Here is a 24,812-nt window from a genome sequence, read left to right on the forward strand (position 1 = left end):
TGTCTCTATTTCTCACTTGATCTTTTATAAAATGCTGCCCAGCTATCAAGGCTCCACTCTAGTTAAGAAATTTCAGTGTATTCTCCCAATAGCACTTCCTCTGCAGAAAGACAATCAGGAACATAAGCAAAAACAGGTTAAGTGTCAAAACAAGCTAAGTCAAGAATATTTTACATCTCTGAAACAATATTAAAAATGCCTCATGTGTGGATCATCCTACGTGACTATTTCAGGAATGTGAAAAAGAATAAGAAGACATTCCTCTTTGAAGATGACTAGTGACCATATATTTAATCCAAATTAGCACCAAATTACCACTGACATAACTAAAATAAGATTATTTCAATTAGCCTTCGTGAAATACGGTAAGGAAATAGCATCAAAACAACACACATTTGAGAATTTTGTGCATTATACTAGTGTGGTGGGATTTGGCTAAACTAAGTGCCAAACTATAATTTAATAAACAAAGAAAAAGCTTTCCTAGAATATATGGGGTACGTGTGGGGTTGAGAATAAAAACTGCTCAATAGAAAAAAGTATAAGGAAAAATATGTAGTGGCTAAGAAATGTAAGAATAAACATGAAAATAAGAATATGTTTGTAAATTATTGAAAAAAAGGTTAATTTTGTAAAATTTTTAATGAGAGTCAGTGACTCCCAAAAAAGTTCAAAAACAAATAACAACTAAATGCTGTTTGCATCTAAAAGAAAATGTCATTTAAAAATAATAATAGAGGGATGAATAACTGCCCATATAGGTAATACAAACAGAAAAAAATAATGCCAGTGACAAATACTAGTAATGTTAGACAAAGCATAATTCTGGTAAAAAGCATTTATATTTCCTTCAACAAATAGTTACATAGTGCCTACTATAGCCAGTAGTAGAGAGGAGCTGAACATCTAACCTATTGGGTCCAGACAAAACACTCTGTGGTCTTACCTTACCTTCAGCCATCTCTTATCTAGCAATCTGGTGACCAGGCTTTATCACCTCTGTCCTTTCCTAAATAATCGTAGGCATCCAACATTTCTGTCATAGTGGTCATGGAGCTACACCATAAGCATCCACAAGAAGCAGCTATAATCAGGAATACACATAATCTCTGCAAATGTGTTGTTCTAGAAATTACAAGTATTGTTTGACAGTCACTGAAAAAGTTAACTCCTGGTTGTATAGCCTAAGCAACTGTTTAGCAATATAATCTTCCACCCATTTACGAATAAAGCTATTATAAAATTCCTGGATTTCTAAACATTTTATATAAGCTTAGGAAGAAAACAATAAACTTTAAAAATATGAGGCAATCAATTAAACTTGAATGCTAATTGGAGTTTGGATAATATTACAGAATGATTTTTTTTAAGTTTAATAATAGCATTGTGGCTACATTAAAACCTGTATTTATCTTTTAGACACTCTGTAGAAGCAAGGACAGTAGAACATCAGGAGTATGTGAGAGAAGCTAGTAAAAGAGTAGATGAAACAAGATTTGGCTGTATTGATTATTTTTTTTAACATCTTTATTAGAGTATAATTGCTTTACAATGGTGTGTTAGTTTTTGCTTTATAATGAAATGAATCAGTTATACATATACATATGTCCAGATAGCTCTTCCCTCTTGCATCTCCCTCCCTCCCACCCTCCCTATCCCGCCCCTCTAGGTGGTCACAAAGCATCGAGCTGGTCTCCCTGGGCTATGAGGCTGCTTCCCACTAGCTATCTATTTTACGTTTGGTAGTGTATATATTTCCATGCCACTCTCTCACTTTGTCCCAGCTTATGCTTCCCCCTCCCCTTATCCTCAAGTTCATTCTCCAGTAGGTCTGCATCTTAATTCCTGTCTTGCCCCTAGGTTCTTCTGACCATTTTTTTTCTTTCTTTTTTATTTTTTTTTAGATTCCATATATATGTGTTAGCATGTGGTATTTGTTTTTCTCTTTCTGACTTACTTCACTCTGTATGACAGTCTCTAGGTCCATCCACCTCACTACAAATAACTCAGTTTCGTTCCCTTTTATGGCTGAGTAATATTCCATTGTATATATGTGCCACATCTTCTTTATCCATTCATCTGTTGATGGGCACTTAGGTGGCTTCCATGTCCTGTCTATTGTAAATAGAGCTGCAACGAACATTTTGGTTTATGACTCTTTGTCAATTATGGTTTTCTCAGGGTATATGCCCAGTAGTGGCATTGCGGGGTCGTATGGTAGTTCTATTTATAGTTTTTTAAGGAACTTCCTTACTATTCTCCATAGTGGCTGTATCAATTTACATTCCCACCAACAGTGCAAGAGCGTTCCCTTTTCTCCACACCCTCTCCAGCATTTATTGTTTGTAGATTTTTTGATGACGGCCATTCTGACCAGTGTGAGATGATATCTCATTGTAGTTTTGATTTGCATTTCTCTAATGATTAATGATGTTGAGCATTCTTTCACGTGTTTGTTGGCAATCTGTATATCTTCTTTGGAGAAATGTCTATTTAGGTCTTCTGCCCATTTTGGATTGGATTGTTTGTTTTTTTGATATTGAGCTGCATGTGTTGCTTGTATGTTTTAGAGATTAATCATTTCTCAGTTGCTTCATTTGCAAATATTTTCTCACATTCTGAGGGTTGTCTTTTGGTCTTGTTTATGGGTTCCTTTGCTGTGCAAAAGCTTTTAAGTTTCATTAGGTCCCATTTGTTTATTTGTGTTTTTATTCCCCTTTCTCTAGGAGGTGGGTCAAAAAGGATCTTGCTGTGATTTATGTCATAGAGTGTTCTGCCTATGTTTTCCTCTAAGAGTTTGATGGTGTCTGGCCTTACATTTAGGTCTTTAATCCATTTTGAGTTTATTTTTGGGTATGGTGTTAGGAAGTGTTCAAATTTCATTCTTTTACATGTAGCTGTCCAGTTTTCCCAGCACCACTTATTGAAGAGGCTGTCTTTTCTCCACTGTATATTCTTGCCTCCTTTATCAAATATAAGGTGACCATATGTGCGTGGGTTTATCTCTGGGCTTTCTATCCTGTTCCATTGATCTATATTTCTGTTTTTGTGCCACTACCATACTGTCTTGATTACTGTAGCTTTGTAGTATAGTCTGAAGTCAGGAAGCCTGATTCTTCCAGGTCCGTTTTTCTTTCTCAAGATTGCTTTGGCTATTCGGGGTCTTTTGTGTTTCCATACAAATTGTGAAATTTTTTGTTCTAGTTCTGTGAAAAACGCCACTGGTAGTTTGATAGGGATTGCATTGAATCTGTAGATTGCTTTCGGTAGTAGAGTCATTTTCACAATGCTGATTTTTCCAATCCAAGAACATGGTATATCTCTCTATCTATTTGTATCCTCTTTAATTTCTTTCATAGGTGTCTTATAATTTTCTGCATACAGGTCTTATGTCTCCTTAGGTAGGTTTATTCCTAGATATTTATTCCTTTTGTTGCAATGGTAAATGGGAGAATTTTCTTAATTTAACTTTCAGATTATTCATCATTAGTGTATAGGAATGTGAGAGATTTCTGTGCATTAATTTTGTATCCTGCCACTTTACCAAATTCATTGATTAGCTATAGTAGTCTTCTGGTAGCATCTTTAGGATTCTCTATGTATAGTATTATGTCATCTGCAAACAGTGACAGCTTTACTTCTTCTTTTCCAATGTGGATTCCTTTTATTTCTTTTTCTTCTCTAATTGCTGGGGCTAAAAGTTCCAAAACTATGTTGAATAGTGGTGAGAGTGGGCAACCTTGTCTTGGTCCTGATCTTAGTGGAAATGGTTTCAGTTTTTCACCATTGAAGATGATGTTGGCTGTGGGTTTGTCATATATGGCCTTTATTATATTGAGGAAAGTTCCCTCTATGCCTACTTTCTGGAGGTTTTTTTTATCATAAATGAGTTTTGAATTTTGTTGAAAGCTTTTTCTGCATCTATTGAGATGATCATATGGTTTTTCTCCTTCAATTTGTTAATATGGTGTATCACATTGATTGATTTGTGTATATTGAAGAAACCTTGGATTCCTGGAATAAACCCCACTTGATCATAATGTAAGACCCTTTTAATGTGCTGTTTGATTCTGTTTGCTAGTATTTTGTTGAGGATTTTTGCATCTATGTTCATCAGTGATATTGGCCTGTAGTTTTCTTTCTTTGTGACATCATTGACTGGTTTTGGTATCAGAATAATGGTGGCCTCATAGAGTGAGTTTGGGTGTGTTCCTCCCTCTGCTATATTTTGTATGAGTTTGAGAAGGATAGGTGTTAGCTCTTCTCTAAATGTTTGATAGAATTCGCCTGTGAAGCCATCTGGTCCTGGCCTTTTGTTTGTTGGAAGATTTTTAATCACAGTTTCCATTTCAGTGCTTGTGATGGGTCTGTTCATATTTTCTATTCCTTCCTGGTTCAGTCTCGGAAGGTTGTGCATTTCTGAGAATTTGTCGATTTCCTCCAAGTTGTCCATTTTATTGGCATAGCGTTGCTTGTAGTAATCTCTCATGATCCTTTGTATTTCTGCAGTGTCAGTTGTTACTTCTCCTTTTTCATTTCTAATTCTATTGATTTGAGTCTTCTCCCTTGTTTTCTTGATGAGTCTGCCTAATGGTTTATCAATTTTGTTTATCTTCTAAAAGAACCAGCTTTTAGTTTTGTTGATCTTTGCTATCATTCCCTTCATTTCTTTTTCATTTATTTCTGATCTGATCTTTATGATTTCTTTCCTTCTGCTAACTTTGGGGTTTTTTGGTTCTTCTTTATCTAATTGCTTTAGGTGTAAGGTTAAGTTGTTTATTTCAGGTGTCTCTTGTTTCTTAAGGTAGAATTGTATTGCTATAAACTTCCCTCTTAGGACTGTTTTTGCTGCATCCCATAGGTTTTAAGTCATTGTTTTTTCTTTGTCATTTGTTTCTAGCTATTTTTTGATTTCCTCGTTGATTTCTTCACTGACATCCTGTTTATTAAGCAGTGTGTTGTTTACCCTCCATGTGTTTGTATTTCTTACAGATTTTTTCCTCTAATTGATATCTAGACTCATAGTGTTGTGGTCAGAAAAGATACTTGATATGATTTCAATTTTTTTAAATTTACCAAGGCTTGATTTGTGACCCAAGATATGATCTTGGGAGATCTCATAGAGAATGTTCCATGAGCACTTGAGAAGAATGTGTATTCTGGTTTTTTTGGATGGAATGTCCTGTAAATATCAATTAAGTCCATCTTGTTTAATGTATCATTTAAAGCTTGTTTCCTTATTTATTTTCATTTTGGATGATATGTCCATTGGTGAAAATGGGGTGTTAAAATCCCCTACTATGATTGTGTTACTATCGATCTCCCCTTTTATGGCTGTTAGTATTTTCCTTATGTATTGAGGTGCTCCTATGTTGGGTGCATAAAGATTTACAATTGTTATATCTTCTTCTTGGATTGATCCCTTGATCATTATGTAGTGTCCTTCTTTGTCTCTTGTAATAGTCTTTGCTTTAAAGTCTATTTTGTCTGATATGAGAATTACTACTCCAGTTTTCTTTTGATTTTCATTTGCATGGGATATCTTTTTCCATCCCCTCACTTTCAGTCTGTATGTGTCCCTAAGTCTGAAGTGGGGCTCTTGTAGACAGCATATATACGGGTCTTGTTTTTGTATCCATTCAGCCAGTCTATGTCTTCTGGTTGGAGCATTTAATCCATTTACATTTAAGGTAATTATCGATATTTATATTCCTATTCCCATTTTCTTAATTGTTGTGGGTTTATTATTGTAGGTCTTTTCCTTCTCTTGCTTTTCCTGTCTAGAAACGTTCCTTTAGCATTTGTTGTAAAGCTGGTTTGGTGGTACTGAATTCTCTTAGCTTTTGCTTCTCTGTAAAGCTTTTAATTTCTCTGTCAAATCTGAATGAGATCCTTGCTGGGTAGCGTTATCTTGGTTGTAGGTTTTTCTCCTTCATCACTTTGAATATGTCCTGTCACTCCCTTCTGGCTTGCAGAGTTTCTGCGGAAAGATCAGCTGTTAACCTTATGGGGATTCCCTTATGTGTTATTTGTTGTTTTTCCCTTGCTGCTTTTATTATTTGTTCTTTGTATTTAATTTTTGATAGTTTGATTAATATGTGTCTTGGCATGTTTCCCCTTGGATTTATCCTGTATGGGACTTTCTGTGCTTCCTGGACTTGATTAACTATTTCCTTTCCAATATGAGGGAAGTTTTCAACTATAATCTCTTCAAATATTTTCTCAGTCCCTTTCTTTTCCCCTTCTTCTTCTGGGACCCCTATTATTCGAATGTTGGTGCATTTAATGTTGTCTCAGAGGTCTCTGAGACTGTCCTCAATTCTTTTCTTTCTTTTTTCTTTATTCTGCTCTGCAGTAGTTATTTCCAATATTTTATCTTCCAGGCTGCTTATCCATTCTTCTGCCTCAGGTTTTCTGCTATTGAACCTTTCTAGAGAATTTTTAATTTCATTTATTGTGTATTCATCACTGTTTGTTTGCTCTTTAGTTCTTCTAGGTCCTTGTTAAACGTTTCTTTTATTTTCTCCATTCTATTTACAAGATTGTGTATCATCTTTACTATCATTATTCTGAATTCTTTTCCAGGTAGATTGCCTATTTCCTCTTCATTTGTTAGGTCTGGTGGGTTTTTGCCTTGCTCTTTCATCTGCTGTGTGTTTCCCTGTCTTCTCATTTTGCTTAACTTACTGTGTTTGGGGTCACTTTTTCGCAGGCTGCAGGTTCATAGTTTCCATTGTTTTTGGTGTCTGTTCCCAGTGGCTAAGGTTCGTTCAGTGACTTGTGTAGGCTTCTTGGTGAAGGGGACTAGTTCCTGTGTTCTGGTGGATGAGGCTGGATCTTGTCTTTCTGGTGGGCAGGTCCACGTCTGGTGGTGTGTTTTTTGGTGTCTGTGGCCTTGTTATGATTTTAGGCAGCCTCTGTGCTAATGGATGGGGTTGTGTTCCTGTCTTGCTAGTTGTTTGTCATAGGGTGTCCTGCACTGTAGCTTTCTGGTCATTGAGTGGAGCTGGGACTTGGCCTTGAGATGGAGATCTCTGGGAGATTTTTGCCATTTGATATTACGTGGAGCTGGGAGGTCTCTTGTGGACCAGTGTCCTGAACTTGGCTGTCCCGTCTCAGTGGCACAGCCCTGACGCCTGGCTGGAGCAGCAAGAGCCTGTGCTCCACATGCCTCAGAATAAAAGGGAGAAAAAAATGAAAGAAAGAACGTAGAAGTTAAAATAAAATAAAATAAAGTAAAATAAAATAGTTATTAAAATAAAAAATAAGTATTAAGAAAAAAATTTTTTTGAAGTATTAAAAACACAAAAACAAAAATGGACAGACAGAATCCTAGGACAAATAGTAAAAGCAAAGCTATACAGACAAAATCACACACAGAAGCATACACATACACACTCACAAAAAGAGCAAAAGGGAAAAATATATACATACCGTTGCTGCCAAAGTCCACCTCCTCAATTTGGGATGATTCGTTGTCTTTTCAGGTAATCCACAGTTGCAGGGTACATCAAGTTGATTGTGGAGATTTAATCTGCTGCTCCTGAAGCTGAAGTAGAAATTTCCCTTTCTCTTCTTTTTTTGCACAGCCCCCGGGGTTCAGCTTTGGATTTGGACCCGCCTCTGCGTGTAGGTCACCTGAGGGCGTCTGCTCTTCACTCTGACAAGATGGGGTTAAAGGAGCAGCTGCTTCAGGGGCTCTGGCTCACTCAGGCCAGGGGGAAGGAGGGGTACGGATGCGGGGCGAGCCTGAGGCAGCAGAGGCCGGCATGACGTTGCACCAGCCTGAGGTGCACCGTGTGTTCTCCTGGGGAAGTTGTCCCTGGATCCCGGGACCCTGGCAGTGGCGGGCTGCACAGGCTCCCAGGAGGGGAGGTGTGGAGAATGACCTGTGCTCACACACAGGCTTCTTGGTGGCAGCAGCAGCAGCCTTAGGATCCCAGGCCCGTCTCTGGGGTCTGTGCTGAGAGCCGCGCCTCATGCCCGTATCTGGAGCTCTTTTAAGTGGTGCTCTTAATCCCCTCTCCTCGCGCACCAGTAAACAAAGAGGCAAGAAAAAGTCTCTTGTCTCTTGGGCTGCTCCAGTCTTTTTCCTGGACTCCCTCCCTGCTAGCTGTGGCACACTAGCCTCCTTCAGGCTGTGTTCATACAGCCAGCCCCAGTCCTCTCCCTGGGATCCCACCGAAGCCTGAGCTTCAGCTCCCAGCCCTCGCCCGCCCCGTCGAGTGAGCAGACAAGCCTCTCGGGCTGGTGAGTGTTGGTCGGCACTGATCCTCTGTGAAGGAATCTCTCCGCTTTGTCCTCCACACCCGTGTTGCTGCACCCTCCTCCATGGCTCCGAAGCTTCCCCCCTCCGCCACCTGCAGTCTCCGCCCGCGAAGGAGCGTCCTAGTGTGTGGAAACCTTTCCTCCTTCATAGCTCCCTCCCACTGGTGCAGGTCCCATCTCTATTCTTTTGTCTCTGTTTTTTCTTTTTTTCTTTTGCCCTACCCAGGTACGTGGGGAGTTTCTTGCCTTTTGGGAAGTCTGAGGTCTTCTGCCAGTGTTCAGTAGGTGTTCTGTAGGAGTTGTTCCACATGTAGATGTATTTCTGATCTATTTGTGGGGAGGAAGGTGATCTCCGTGTCTTACTCTTCCACCATCTTGAAGCTCCTCCTGCCTGTATTGATTATTGAGTGAGTGAAAGACTGAGGGATTCAATAATTTTTCTACTTTTGTATATGCTTGAAATTTTCTGTGACAAAAATAAAAATGAGCCTGGTATCAATGAGCACATCCAGCACCCAGATCTTAGCTTCCAATGTTCTTTTCAATAAAAAGACCCAGGTCTCCTTTTGGAAGTGGCTGATTCTAAGGCTGGAGCAGGAATATACAAGAGGAGCGTGAATCATCTTGTAATGCCAGAAAGTAAGGAAGTGCTCAAAAATAAAAAAAAAATTGGGATATGTCAAAGGGACCCAGAAACATGAAAGAAACCCCATTGCCAAACCTGGAAAAATTTGAGCAACCAACAAATAATATGACCTATAGTATAAAATAAATGTCCATGAATCTATACTGACATAAATAAAAGGTTAGATAGATAAACAAATGGGAGAAAGAGACAAATCTCCCAAACAGAAGAATTCCAATTCATTTATATAGATATTACCTGCTCCAGGAGATGGAGTTTCACTTGAATGTGGGCTGTGCTTAATGACTTACTCTCAAAGGACAGGACATGAAAAAAGCAGGGGTTAGAGGAGTAACTACAGTGGAGAAATATGGCAAACATTACCTCTGCCAGGTGACCACAAGTGACATCATCAGTGATAAGTCATCTTAATAGAGTGTACACTTAATATGAAATAATGAGAAAGCACTTCACCTCTGTGGTCTTCCTACCAGAAACCCATGACACCAGCCTAACCATAAGGAAAAACATCAGAGGAATTCAATTTGAGCAACATTCTACCAAATACCTGACCAAGTCTCCTCAAAAAGGTTGTCACAGAAAATAAACCAAGTCTGAGAAACTGTCTTAGCCAAGAAAAAGCTAAAGAGATATGATGACGAAATTTAATGTGATATCCTGGGTGGGAGGCTGTCATAAAAAATAGGGCAGTAGGTGAAAGTTAGTGAAATCTGAATAAAGTATAGAGTTCAGTTAATAATATTATACTGAGGCTGGCTTAATTTTGACAAATCCACCATACTAATGTAAGATGGTAAAAATGGGGGAAATAGGGTGAGTGGTATATGGGAACTCTATACTTATCTCTATATAACTTTTCCATATTTAAAGTTTTTTAAAGTAAAAAATTTACTTAAATTGAAAACAATCAAAGAAAGATACTAGGAAAAAAATGTTTCAAATATATGAATTAATTTAAATGTGGTAGAGATATGGCCTAGAATAATGGTGTTTCGGCAAATGAAATGAAAAGCAAAGACCATTTGTTGAGAATCTACCATGGGCTGAGCTAGGTGCTTCATTTTACATATATTTTATTTTTTGCTTTTCCATCATTCTATATTTAGACAAAAAAGAAAACACCTCTAAACCAACAAACCAGCTCTAAATAAGTAACAGCTGAGTCTCCCAAATTAAAAATATATCAAATTGACAACTTTTGAATGTTATTAGGGCCTACATAACACCAAGTGTGACAGGTATGAAAATGAAGTCTTCTCCAGGTTCTGAAATCAATTGCTAAAACCTCATTGTCCTTCTTTTGCACAAGTGCAAAGCCTTCAGAATTTTATGGGAAACTAAACATTTATTTCAAAACCAGGCATTCAATCCTGATTTTAAAGGAGTGTTTATAGTCTAAAACTGTGCTGAAGGATTAAAAGTATTGTGAAAGAAACTTCAGGTTAGCTAGGATTTAATGCAGCTAATCTGAAACTAACAGAGAATTACATCAAAGTTTATTCTTTTGAGGAAAAATATTTTTATTTCTATTGAAAATGAAGAGAAAATAGAAAAATGTGGAATGGCTACAAATTGACCATTTCTATCAAAACTACGTCCTAAGTATCTGTTGCAAATTAATTTTTATTATCTGTAGATGGCAGAAAAGGATTTTGAATTGTTCTTTTGAGAGAGATAAGTGGCAAAATCTCATTGGAAGAACATAGAATCGGAATTGAAATTCAACATTCAATGTATTTATTGAGAGTTCATTATAAAAAACACTGGGCTAGGTTATTGGAAATAACATTTCAAGGAAATATAAAGGAGTAAAAGAGAATGTGAGTTTCTCAGAATTATAGCAATAGAGATATTGCAGTTATTGAATATATTTAGCACTAGACAGAGGACCAGAAGAAGACAGGACAAGAAGACAGACTTTCCGCCATATTGATATTCAATCTAAGAGCCAATTGTATCAGAATATATATGTTTTAAAAACATATACGTGTATGTCATGGTATACATTAGATACTGAATCAGTTAAGATCCATTTAGCTGAACCAAAGAGAATAGCCAAATAAGATAGAGCCTAATAGTATATTTCACATTCAAGGTATTCACAGAAGGGTGGTTTGGAGGTGGTAAATCATATCAAAAAAGGCTCAAATCCTGCACATTCCCAAGAAAGTTTTGCCTTCAGAACTGGCCCTTGACTAGTTCCTGGGAGATAAATTTCGAGCTCTTGGAATATTCCAGCTGCGTTTTAAAAATATTTTGTGTTCTGTTTAGTATGCCCGAGGCCTTGTGCCATGAAGTGCCAGTTTGATTAGACAGTTTATGCTAACAATATGGTTTATGGTGAATGCCTGTTTTTGCTCTGGGGTTTTGGAGTCTGAATAGCTAAGGTCAGTCATAGAGGTGCTGCATGCCTATGTGACTGAACACCCCACCACCAAAAAGAATAAAAACCCTGGACATTAAGGCTTGGGTGAGCTTCCCTGGGTGGCAACATTTTCCATGTGTTTCACACATTGTTGGGAGAATTGAGCATGTTACTGTGCTTCCACTGAGAAAGGACACCTAGAAGCTTGTACATGGTTTCTCCTGAATTCCACTCTTTGCATCTTTTCACTTTGTTATAATAAACCATAGCCTTGAGTATAACATCTTTTCTGAGTCCTGTGAGTCTTTCTAGCTAATGATTGATCCTGAGTGTGGTCTTGGGGAACCCCAGAAAAGTTGGTGTCAGAAGTGGGAAGCAATGAGGACAATATTCTCATTTATGTCTCTTCTCATCACAGAGGGGTATCTTTCCCAGAATTAATTTGTACTAGTCAGAAGCAGGTCACAGGGCCACTCCTAGCTTAACTGAGGCTAAAATGAGAATGATGCAGTTTTAGCCTCTATCATGTGAGGTAAGTTGTTATGAAGGAAAATAAGGCAAGGAAATAGCTGTTAATTAGGCCACCAAGAGTAATGATGCAGATGATTTCTGGTTCCTCTATATCTTTACATTACCCTCCTTCCCCATTTTTTGGTCAGTCTCATTTATTCCTTTTACATTTTTTTTTTTTGAATCTTTTTGTTTGTTTGTTTTTTAACATCTTAATTAGAGTATAATTGCTTTACAATGGTGTGTCAGTTTCTGCTTTATAACAAAGTTAATCAGTTATACATATACATATATCCCTATATCTCTTCCCTTTTGCATCTCCCTCCCTCCTACCCTCCCTATCCCGCCCCTCTAGGTGGTCACAAAGCACTGAGCTGATCTCCCTGTGCTATGTGGTCGTTTCCCACTAGCTATCTATTTTACGTTTGGTAGTGTATATATGTCTATGCCACTCTCTCACTTTGTCCCAGCTTACCCTACCCCTTCCCGTATCCTCAAGTCCATTCTCCAGTAGGTCTGCATCTTTATTCCCGTCTTGCCCCTAGGTTCTTCTGACCATTTTCTTTTTTTTTTTCCTGTTTTTTTTTGTTGTTGTTGTTGTTAGATTCCATATATATGTGTTAACATGTGGTATTTGTTTTTCTCTCTCTGACCTACTTCACTCTGTATGACAGTCTCTAGGTCCATCCACCTCACTACAAATAACTCAGTTTCGTTCCTTTTTATGGCTGAGTAATATTCCATTGTATATATATGCCACATCTTCTTATCCATTCATCTGTTGATGGGCACTTAGGTTGCTTCCATGTCCTGGCTATTGTAAATAGAACTGAAATGAACATTTTGGTACATGACTCTTTTTGAATTATGGTTTTCTCAGGGTAAATGCCCAGTAGTGGGATTGCTGGGCTGTATGGTAGTTCTAATTTTAATTTTTTAAGGAACTTCCATACTGTTCTCCATAGTGGCTGTATCAATTTACATTCCCACCAACAGTGCAAGAGGGTTCCCTTTTCTCCACACCCTCTCCAGCATTTGTTGTTTATAGATTTTTTGATGATGGCCATTCTGACCGGTGTGAGATAATATTTCATTGTAGTTTTGATTTGCATTTCTCTAATGATTAATGATGTTGAGCATTCTTTCATGTGTTTGTTGGCAATCTGTACATCTTCTTTGGAGAAATGTCTATTTAGGTCTTCTGCCCATTTTTGTATTGGGTTGATTTTTTTTTGATATTGAGCTGCATGAGTTGCTTGTATGTTTTGGAGATTAATCCTTTGTCAGTTGCTTCATTTGAAAATATTTTCTCCCATTCTAAGGGTTGTCTTTTGGTCTTTTTTATGGGTTCCTTTGCTGTGCAAAAGCTTTTAAGTTTCATTAGGTCCCATTTGTTTATTTTTGTTTTTATTCCCCTTTCTCTAGGAGGTGGGTCGAAAAGGATCTTGCTGTGTGTCATAGAGTGTTTTGCCTATGTTTTCCTCTAAGAGTTTGATGGTGTCTGGCCTTATATTTAGGTATTTAATCCATTTTGAGTGTATTTTTGTGTATGGTGTCAGGGAGTGTTCTAATTTTATTCTTTTACATGTAGCTGTCCAGTTTTCCCAGCAAAATTTATTGAAGAAGCTGTCTTTTCTCCACTGTATATTCTTGCCTCCTTTATCAAAGTTAAGGTGACCATATGTGCATGGGTTTATCTCTGGGCTTTCTATCCTGTTCCATTGATCTATATTTCTGTTTTTGTGCCACTACCATACTGTCTTGATTACTGTAGCTTTGTATTATAGTCCGAAGTCAGGGAGTCTGATTCCTTTAGCTCCGTTTTTCTTTCTCAAGATTGCTTTGGCAATTCGGGGTCTTTTGTGTTTCCATACAAATTGTGAAATTTTTTGTTCTAGTTCTCTGAAAAATGCCAGTGGTAGTTTGATAGGGATTGCATTGAATCTGTAGATTTCTTTGGGTAGTATAGTCATTTTCACAATATTGATTCTTCCAATCCAAGAACATGGTGTATCTCTCCATCTATATGTATCATCTTTAATTTCTTTCATCAGTGTCTTATAATTTTCTGCATACAGGTCTTTTGTCTCCTTAGGTAGGTTTATTCCTAGATATTTTATTATTTTTGTTGCAGTGGTAAATGGGAGTGTTTTCTTAATTTCTCTTTCAGAGTTTTCATCATTAGTGTACAGAAATGTTAGAGATTTCTGTGTATTAATTTTGTATCCTGCTACTTTACCAAATTCATTGATTAGCTCTAGTAGTTTTCTGGTAGCATCTTTAGGATTCTCTATGTATAGTATCATGTCATCTGCCAACAGTGACAGCTTTACTTCTTCTTTTCCAATTTGGATTCCTTTTATTTCTTTTTCTTCTCTGATTGCTGTAGCTAAAACTTCCAAAACTATGCTGAATAATAATGGTGAGAGTGGGCATCCTTCTCTTGTTCCTAATCTTAGTGTAAATGGTTTCAGTTATTCACCACTGAGGACAATGTTGGCTGTGGGTTTTTCATATATGGCCTTTATTATGTTGAGGAAAGTTCCCTCTATGCCTACTTTCTGGAAGGTTTTTATCATAAATACGTTTTGAATTTTGTTGAAAGCTTTTGTTGAAAAGATGCTTGATACAATTTCAATTTTCTTATATTTCCCAAGGCTTGATTTGTTACCCAAGATATGATCTATCCTGGAGAATGTTCCATGAGCACTTGTGAAGAATGTGTATTCTGTTGTTTTTGGATGGAATGTCCTATAAATATCAATTAAGTCCATCTTTTTTAATGTATCATTTAAAGCTTGTGTTTCCTTATTTATTTTCATTTTGGATGATCTGTCCTTTGGTGAAAGTGGGGTGTTAAAGTCCCCTACTATGTTTGTGTTACTAGCGATTTCCCCTGTTATGGCTGTTAGCATTTTCCTTATGTATTGAGGTGCTCCTATGTTGGGTGCATAAAGATTTACAATTGTTATATCTTCTTCTTGGATTGCTCCCTTGATCATTATGTAGTGTCCTTTTTTGTCTCTTGTAATAGTCTTTATTTTAAACTCTATTTTGTCTGATATGAGAATTGCTACTCCAGCTTCGTTTTGATTTCCATTTGCATGGAATATCTTTTATCCATCCCCTCACTTTCAATTTGTATGTGTCCCTAGGTCTGAAGTGGGGCTCTTGTAGACAGCATATATACAGGTCTTGTTTTTGTATCCATTCAGCCAGTCTATGTCTTTTGGCTGGAGCATTTAATCCATTTACATTTAAGGTAATTATCGATATGTATGTTCCTATTCCCATTTTTTAAATTGTTTTGGGTTTATTATTGTAGGTCTTTTCCTTCTCTTGTGATTCCTGCCCAGAGAAGTTCCTTTAGCATTTCTTGTAAAGCTGGTTTGGTGGTGCTGAATTCTCTTAGCTTTTGCTTGTCTGTAAAGCTTTTAATTTCTCTGTCAAATCTGGATGAGATCCTTGCTGGGTAGAGTAATCTTGGTTGTAGGTTTTTCTCTTTCATCAGTTTAAATATGTGTTGCCACTCCCTTCTGGCTTACAGAGTTTCTGCTGAAAGATCAGCTGTTAACCTTAAGGGGATTCCCTTATGTGTTACTTGTTGTTTTTCCCTTGCTGCTTTTAAAATTTGTTCTTTGTATTTAATTTTTGATAGTTTGATTAATATGTGTCTTGGCGTGTTTCCCCTTGGATTTATCCTGTATGGGACTCTCTGTGCTTCCTGGACTTGATTAACTATTTCCTTTCCCACATTAGGGAATTTTTCAACTATAATCTCTTCAAATATTTTCTCAGTCTCTTTCTTTTCCTCTTCTTCTTCTGGGACCCCTATAATTCGAATGTTGGTGCATTTAATGTTGTCCCAGAGGTCTCTGAGACTGTCCTCAATTCTTTTCATTCTTTTTTCTTTATTCTGCTCTGCAGTAGTTATTTCCACTATTTTATCTTCCAGGTCACTTATCCGTTCTTCTGCCTCAGTTATTCTGAGTTATTCTCAGTTATTATCAATTCTCAGTTATTGATTCCTTGTAGAGAAGTTTTAATTTCATTTATTGTGTTGTTCATCATTGTTTGTTTGCTCTTTAGTTATTCTAGGTTTTTTTAAACATTTCTTGTTTTGTCTCCATTGTATTTCCAAGATATTGGATCACCTTTCTTATCATTATTCTGAATTCTTTTTCAGGTAGACTGCCTATTTCCTCTTCATTTGTTAGGTCTGGTGGGTTTTTGCTCCTTCATCTGCTGTGTGTTTCTCTATCTTCTCATTTTGCTTAACTTACTGTGTTTGGGGTCTTTTTCTCGCAGGTTGCAGGTTCATAGTTTCCATTGTTTTTGGTGTCTGCCCCCAGTGGCTAAGGTTGGTTCAGTGAGTTGTGTAGGCTTCCTGGTGAAGGGGACTAGTTCCTGTGTTCTGGTGGATGAAGCTGGATCTTGTCTTTCTGGTGGGCAGGTCTGCATCTGGTGGTGTGTTTTGTGGTGTCTGTGGCCTTATTATGATTTTAGGCAGCCTCTGTGCTAATGGATGGGGTTGTGCTCCTGTCTTGCTAGTTGTTTGTCATAGGGTGTCCTGCACTGTAGCTTGCTGGTCGTTGAGTGGAGCTGGGAGTTGGCGTTGAGATGGAGATCTCTGGGAGATTTTTGTCATTTGATATTACGTGGAGCTGGGTGGTCTCTTGTGGACCAGTGTCCTGAACTTGGCTCTCCCACCTCAGTGGCACAGCCCTGATGTCTAGCTGGAGCAGCAATAAACTGTCCTCCACATGACTCAGAATAAAAGGGTGGAAAAAAAAGTAAAAAGAACGAAGAATATAAAATAAAATAAAGTTATTAAAATAAAAAATAAAAAATAATTATTAAGAAAAAAATGTTTTTAAGTAATAAAAAAAAAAAACTGGACAGACAGAATCTAAACAAATGGTAAAAGCAAAGCTATACAGACAAAATCACACACAGAAGCATACACATACACACTCACAAAAAGAGAAAAAGGGAAAAATATATACATATTGTTGCTCCCAACATCCACCTCCTCAATTTGGGATGATTCATTGTCATTTCAGGTAATCCACAGATGCAGGGTACATCAAGTTGATTGTGGAGATTTAATCCACTGCTCCTGAGGCTGCTGGGAGAAATTTCCCTTTCTCTTCTTTGTTCACACAGCTCCCGGGGTTCAGCTTTGGATTTGGACCCACCTCTGCGTGTAGGTTGCCTGAGGGTGTCTGTTCTTCGTTCAGACAGGACGGGGTTAAAGGAGCAGGTGATTCAGGGGCTCTGGCTCACTCAGGCTGTGGGGAGGGTGGGGTACGGATGTGGGGCGAGCCTGAGGTGGCCAGGTCCGGCGTGATGTTGCACCAGCCTGAGGTGTGCCGTGTGTTCTCCCAGGGAAGTTGTCACGGGATCCTGGCAGTGGTGGGTTGCACAGGATCCGGGGAGGGGAGGTGTGGATAGTGACCTGTGCTTGCACACAGGCTTCTTGGTGGCTACAGCAGCAGCCTTAGCATCCTAGGCCCGTCTCTGGGGTCCACGCTGATAGCCACGGCCGGCGTCCATCTCTGGAGCTCCTTTGAGCAACACTCGTAATCCCCTCTCCTCACGCACCAGTAAACAAAGAGGCAAGAAATAGTCTCTTGTCTCTTGAGTAGCTCCAGACTTTTTCCTGGACTCCCTCCTGGCTAGCTGTGGTGCACTAACCCCTTCAGGCTGTGTTCACGCAGCCAGCCTCAGTCCTCTCCCTGGGATCCCATGGAAGCCCGAACCTCAGCTCCCAGCTCCCACCCGCCCAGGCGGGTGAGCTGACAAGCCTCTCGGGCTGGTGAGTGCTGGTTGGCACTGATCCTCTGTGCAGGAATCTCTCTGCTTTGCCCTCTGCACCCGTGGTGCCGTGCTCTCCTCCGTGGCTCTGAAGCTCCACCTTCCCCACCCTCCCCCACACCCCCTCGCAACCAAGCAGTCTCCGCCCGTGAAGGGGCTTCCTAGTGTGTGGTATCCTTTCCTCCTTCACAGCTCCCTCCCACTGGTACACGTCCTGTCCCTATTCTTTGTCTCTGTTTTTTCCTTTTTTCTTTTACCCTACCCAGGTAATTGGGGAGTTTCTTGCCTTTTGGGAGGTCTGAGGTCTTCTACCAGCGTTCAGTAGGTGTTCTCTAAGAGTTGTTCCACTTGTAGATGTATTTCTGATGTATTTGTGGGGAGGAAGGTTATCTTCGCGTCTTACTCTTCCGCCATCTTGAAGCTCCTCCCTTTTACATTTTTGTATATGGCTAAGCCTTCATGTCCCACACTTCTGACTTATGTGATAAGCCAAATATGTTCCCGACAAAAGTCAAAAAAATTTAAAAATGGGACCTAAAGGTGAAATTCTGAATTGTATGAAAACATTTATCCCAAATTGGTACACGACAGTTCTAAATATGAACAGACAGAAAGAAAATGCCATAATGTCATTTGATTGCACCACAAGTAAAAAAAAAAAAAGTATTTGAACATTAAATACTATTTTAAAACTTAATATTTGTTTGCTGCAAGCCTGTTGCTGTTTTGTGATTTTAATGTTTAATTCAGCAACTGGTAGAACTTTCATAAATGGTTTAGAAGGGCAGGCAATCTTCAAGAAAGTGTATTTCTTAAATACTGGTGTGTTGTTACAATTTTTAGTATTCATTGCTTTATTTTTTAATATTTTTTGGCTGATTTGGGTCTTCGTTGCTGCCCATGGGCTTTCTGTAGTTGCAGCCAGCGAGACCTCTTCTTCATTGTGGTGCACAGGCTTCTCATTGTGGTGGCTTCTCTTGTTGCAGAGCACAGGCTCTAAGCATGGGGGCTTCAGTAGTTGCAGCATGTAGGCTCAGTAGTTGCGTCACACGGGTCCTAAAACACGCGGGCTTCAGTAGTTGTGGCACACAGCTCAGTAGTTGTGGCACATGGGCTTAGTTGCTGCACGGCATGTGAGACCCTCCCAGAGCAGGGATCAAACCCATGTTCCCTGCATTGGCAGGTGGATGCTTAACCACTGCACCACCAGGGAAACCCCCTCATAGTTTTATTAACATAGCATTGTTACTGTTTTGCAATAAAGGTGATATGTTAAGTATTAATCCCGGGAAATCAACTAATACCTTGAAGTATCGAATGGTGTGTTCATCCATCTTCCCTGCCCCAATAAGAAAAAGATGGTACATTTTGCCTGGCTAAGTATCAGGCAGAAGGATTTGGAAATACATTTTCCCTCAAAATAAAGCCTTGTCAATACAAAAATGAGGGTAATGTCGGGGGTGGGGTCGTGGGCACTAGTTAAAGTAATGGGAGTAGAGAAGAGAAAAAATAGAGGAAGAATAGGAAATGAGGATCAATTCTACCCTCTCAGGGAAGACTCTTAGGGACATGACTGAGTATGACACGAACTTGAGAGGAAATTTGGAGTGTGGTTTTATTATCTTGATTCATGGTATTTAGCAACACTACAGAGATGGGCATATAGTGATATATGCACAATAATCTCCCTGAATTTTCTATGTAGGTAAATGTCCTGGAAAATTATCCAACAATTTTGGGTGAAAATGAGGGAAAAACAGAACTTAGGAAAAGTTAAGACATCCAATGGAGATACATAATGCATGAACCTCTGGTTAGGAACACAAGTACTGTTTTCAAGGATGACAGTGCTATGAAATCCAATATAAAAATAATTAAATTAAAAGTCTTTGGAAAGAGTTCTGGGAACTTAGTATATCAAGGGTCAGCAAAGTATAGCCTTTGAGCCAAATCAAGTCTGCCTCCTGCTTTTGTAAATAAAAATTTAATGGAATATAACCATATTTATTCATTTAATTAATGTCTATGGCTACTTTTATGCTACAATGGCAGAGTTGGGTTGTTGCAACAAAGGCCCCATGGCTCACAAAGTCTAAAATATGTACTATCTGGCCTTGTACAGAAAAAGTTGGCCAACCCCTTGTTTGCACCAAAAAGAATTTGTTAACAAAGGGGACCTGTGTATGACACACCCCAGGAAAAATATTGACACACCCCAGGAAAAATAAAAACACCTTCCCAAGTGTTTCCTGGATTTCAACTTAAGAAATTACATGTAGTTTCAAAATCTTGGGTACAGTGAGATGCTAGTAAATTTTTATTAATTTTGGTTGATCGTATGTATCTTTAAAACTCTACCACTTCTTTGGTTAAATTATCAGAATCCCTGTGTTTTATTCTTTCCTCTGGAATTTATATTTTAAATATAATTTATCCCCAGAATCTGTTCTACATGTCACTTTTCCCTCTCACCACTACCATCTCTTTATTTTTGAATTCTGATTGCTGAGAAAATGTCTATATCTTCAAATGCACTGGTTTGTTTTCTTCAGTTACTAATCTGAGGCTTACTACCAGATTAAAAATGCAAAGATTAACTTTTTATTTTCCAATAATCCTTTTCTCAGTAAAATGTATCATTTATTATATAATAATTGTTCTAGTTTCATAGAAATAATGTGCTATTAAAACTTTTTTTATTGAAGTATGGTAGTCTTACAATATTATATTAGTTTCAGGTTTATAACATAATGATACAATATTTTTATAGATTACACACCATACAAAATTTTTCAAAAATATTAACTATATTCCCTGTGCTATATATGACTTCCTTGTGACTTATTTATTTTATAACTGGTAGTTTGTACCTCTTAATCCCCTTTACCTATTCCACCCCTCCCCCCACCCTATCCTTCTACCCTCTGGCAACTGCAGATTGTCTCTGTATTTGTGAGTATGCTATATTTGTTACATTTCTTCATTTGCTTTTTTAGATTCCACATATAAGTGAAAGCATACAGTATTTATCTTTCTCTGTCTGCCTTTCAATAAGCATAATACCATTTAGGCCCATTCATTCTGTCACAAATGGCAATATTTCATTCTTTTTATGGCTGAGTAACGTTCCCATGTGTGTGTATATATATGTGTGTGCCACATCTTCTTTATCCATTCATCTGTGGTTGGGCACGTAGGTTGTTTCCATATCCTGACTATTGTAAATAATGCTGCTATGAACATTGGGGTGCATATATCTTAGTGTTTTCATTTTCTTCAGATAAATACCCAGGAGTGGAATTGCTGGATTTATGGTAGTTTTATTTTTAATTTTTTTGAGGAACTTCTATACTGTTTTCCATAATGACTGTACTAATTTACATTCTCACCAACTGTGTACTTGGGTTCCCTTTTTCCCACAACCTTATTTATTAACATTTGTTATTTCTCATCTTTTTGATGATAGCCTTTTTGACAGATGTGAGGTGAGATCTAATTACAGTTTTGAATCTTTATGAAAATATTAAATAGATATTTCATAGTTTTCTTCAGTTTTTTATAATAACTTTTATGTTGTATATTTTATAATATATATATTATATTTTATTTTATTTTATAATAACTTTTATTTACCCCAGAGTGTGTCCTTTAATTTGAACTTCTTTTTTCATATTTTAATATTTTTTACTTTCACTTAGTCCCTGAAAGAGGTTTTTTTTTTTTTTTTTACTATGTTCCAGATAAGTGGAGATGGTTGAGATGGTTTCCTTCAGGTATGACATGAGGTACCTGCGTGTCTCCTTTATGTTCTGAATATGGAAGAATAAAAAAATGCAAATTCAGTTGAGGGAAAGAGGTAAACTTATCCAAATACCTGCATTTTAATCATTATCTTTAATCATTATCTTTAGTTAAATGTCAGAAGCCTGAGCTTTAGAGGCAAAAGAATTGTACAGCTTGCAGTAGCTGGAGAAGATGATCTTTGCCTCTTTACTAAAAATAAATCTTGCAAATTTATCTGGGACAGTCTCTCTTATTAAAAAAGACGCGACTTTAAACAGACCAACCCTCAAGGCATAGGTCTGTTGTAACTGTTAGGACTGGATTTCATTTTCATATCACTTTCACTTACCTGCAGAACTTTCTGTGAGGACTCAGAATAGATACTCTCTCTTACACTATAAACCATTAGCTCACTTGTTCTTGCCTTTGGCCACTCCAATCAGGATGACATCACCCAGTTTGCTCCCAGGATCCACCTCATTCCCAAGGCAAATATATTTTTGCATATGGTAAATCTCCAGTTGGTTGTTTCTTCTTCTTCTTCTTTTTTTTTTTTTTTTTGGTCTCATTTTAAATTTTTTGAGACACTCCTAAAATGTTTTGACATTTTGATGGCACTTTCCCAGATCCAGCAACAGTTCTTATTTCTTGTTATATTTTATTGGGTATTCAGAAGGTGGATTTCTTCAGTTTCCTTACAAAACCCAGGTGCACAGTCTTTCAACATCACTGAAAATGATCAGTGTTTAACTTTTAGTTAATAAGCATAAGATACCTGAAATTTCCTAACTACTCCTAGTAAACAGTAGTTATTTTATGATTTATAATTTTTGCTGTTAATTAATATGTAACTATAGATAGAATATAATAAAGAAGTAATTATAATTATGTTGATGAACAACAAATTGAGTTAAACTTTGAAATTAATCTAAACTTTATTATTAAACATTAAAAGTTTAAGTTAAAAATCGTAGAAATGGAATTATATAAAATGAGACATATACTACTTTAAAATTTCAATTTAGGGTTTTCAAGAATGAATAGAAGTTTGTTGAGTCAGAGCAGAAATAACGAATGATATTAAAACATGCAATTCTCTAACTTTCACTCAAACATACTGCTCACTTTTTCAAGTTGACACAAATGTGATATGAGTTTTAATAATATATTTAATAATCATAATTTAATAGACAGTCTAATTTTACCATATGAACAGGAAATATTCACTTGTTCAAATGAACACTGAAGTTTTAAAAAATATTACTCCAGATGATGAAGCAAAATGGAAAATATGTCCAAATATAAAGAAAAAGTAGAGGGAGTACAGTATACTATCTTTATTTACAATGAAAATTCAGACAAAAAGAATAATAGTCTAAAAAACCAAAAAGAAATCAAACCTCTTACAAATAAAATGATTTTTAAAATGGCATAGCCACAGATGTAAAGAAAATTAAAGTGTCAATTGACAGAAGACTGGGTAAAGAAGATGTGATATACATATACAATCAAATAGTACTCAGCAATAAAAAAGAATGAAATCTTGCCTTTTGTGACAACATGGATGGACCTAGAAGACATTATGCTAAGAGAAATAAGTCAGACAGAGAAAATAAAATACCACATAATTTTACTTATACGTGAAATCTAAAAAAACAAAATAAATGAACAGACATAATAAAACAGGTAGAGAGTCATAGATACAGAGAACAAACAGGTGGTTGCCAGAGGAGAGGGGGGTGAGGGAAGGAGAGAAATAGGTGACAGAGATTGAAGTACAAACTTCCAGTTGCAACATAAATGAGTCACAGGGATAAAATATAGATGGGGATTATAGTCAATAATAATTTGAATGGTGACAGATGGTAACTAGACTTGCCGTGGTGATCATTTTGTACTGTATAGAAATATGGAATCACTATGTTGTGCACCAGGAACTAACATAGTGTTGTAGGTCAATTATACTTCAACAAACAAAACCAAAAATACTTATAGAAAAAGATATCAGATTTGTGTTAAACAAATGTAGGGGGTGGATGGAGGGGGAACTGAGGAAGGTGGTGAAAAGGTACAAACTTCTGGTTATAAGATAAATAAATACTAGGGATATAATATACAACATGATTAATATAATTAACACTACTGTATGTTATATATGAAAATTGTTAAAATAATAAATTCTAAGAGCTCTTACAAGAAGGAAAACAAAATTTTTCTTTTTCTTTTATATATTTTGTATCTATATGAAATTATGCATGTTCATTAAATTTATTGTGGTAATAATTTCATGATTTATGTAAGTCAAATCATTATGCTGTATGACAAATTTACATAGTGCTCTTGTCAATTATATCTCTATAAAACTGGAAAGAAGGAAGGAAGAAAGGAAGGAAGCAAGGGAAAGAGAGAGGAAGGAAAAGAAGGAGGGAAGGAAGGAAAGAAGGAAGGAAGAGAAGGAAGGAAAGAAGAAATAAAGAGAGAAAGAAAGGAAATCCTGTTCTGGAAAAAAAAAATTCTAAATGATTCTAAACAATATTCAAACACAGTGGCAAAAGTCTAAAATATGCTCTAAACTAAAAAAGAAACAAGTTTTCTATCACCACTATTATTTTACTTAAGTAAATGAACTTACATTAATTTTCCTTTATTAGCAATAATCTGAGATAATTGTAAAAAATACCATTTACATTAGAAAAAATATACCCAGTAATAAGCTTACCATGAAACATACCAAAAATTTTTCAAATGCTGAATTCTAATGTTTCCAAAATATATAGATCTCTTACAGATCAATAAATATAACATATGCATCTAAGAAAAATGAATCAAGGTAGCATATAGCCTAAGTAGAAGAAACATAGATGTAAAGACAAGTTCAGTATGAATAGTAGTGATGCTACAAAATAAATAATGTTTTTCATTTGTAAAAATTAAACTATATGATGATAATAAGTACTGTCTAATGGTAAGAAATTGGGTCCTGTGATATCAAAACTTTATTTTTCTGGCAAAACCTAAGTCATCATGAGCATTCTGAATGGCATTATTTCTAAATGTTACAACAGTCTTGGAATTACCAAAGGTCTTTTGCATTACTTATTGCCTGTTTTTTTACTTCTAAAATTTTATCTTTGGAAAATAATTAAGGGTGGATTAAAGTTTAAAACAGCAAGAGATTCATCATAGGCCTATTTTTAATTGCCAAAAAATTGGAAACAATCTAATTGAAAAATGTACTGAACTAAGACATATCCCTAAAATGCAATATTATATCATTTTTGCAGAAGTATCCTTATTGACATGGAATAACAATTTTGATAACGTAAATGAAAAACATTTGTAAAGTAGTGTGTGTAATGCATTACTTATTATTATACACACACCTAATGAAAAAGACACATCATAACTCATTGTTTCTAATTC

General features: G+C 36.8%; 1 long non-coding RNA gene across 1 annotated transcript in view; it reads left to right on the forward strand.

Annotated features, from left to right (window-relative positions):
* Positions 1-5,902: 5,902 nt before the first annotated feature.
* The window catches only part of LOC309611964, a 112,492-nt gene continuing 93,582 nt past the window's right edge, over positions 5,903-24,812 (forward strand). Inside the window, exon 1 of the long non-coding RNA XR_014234863.1 lies at positions 5,903-7,208. This is a non-coding gene — a long non-coding RNA (uncharacterized lncRNA). The remainder of the gene's footprint in view (positions 7,209-24,812) is intronic.

The sequence above is a fragment of the Balaenoptera borealis genome (assembly GCF_965194805.1).
Source record: "Balaenoptera borealis genome assembly, chromosome: 15".
NCBI classification, from domain to species: domain Eukaryota; kingdom Metazoa; phylum Chordata; class Mammalia; order Artiodactyla; family Balaenopteridae; genus Balaenoptera; species Balaenoptera borealis.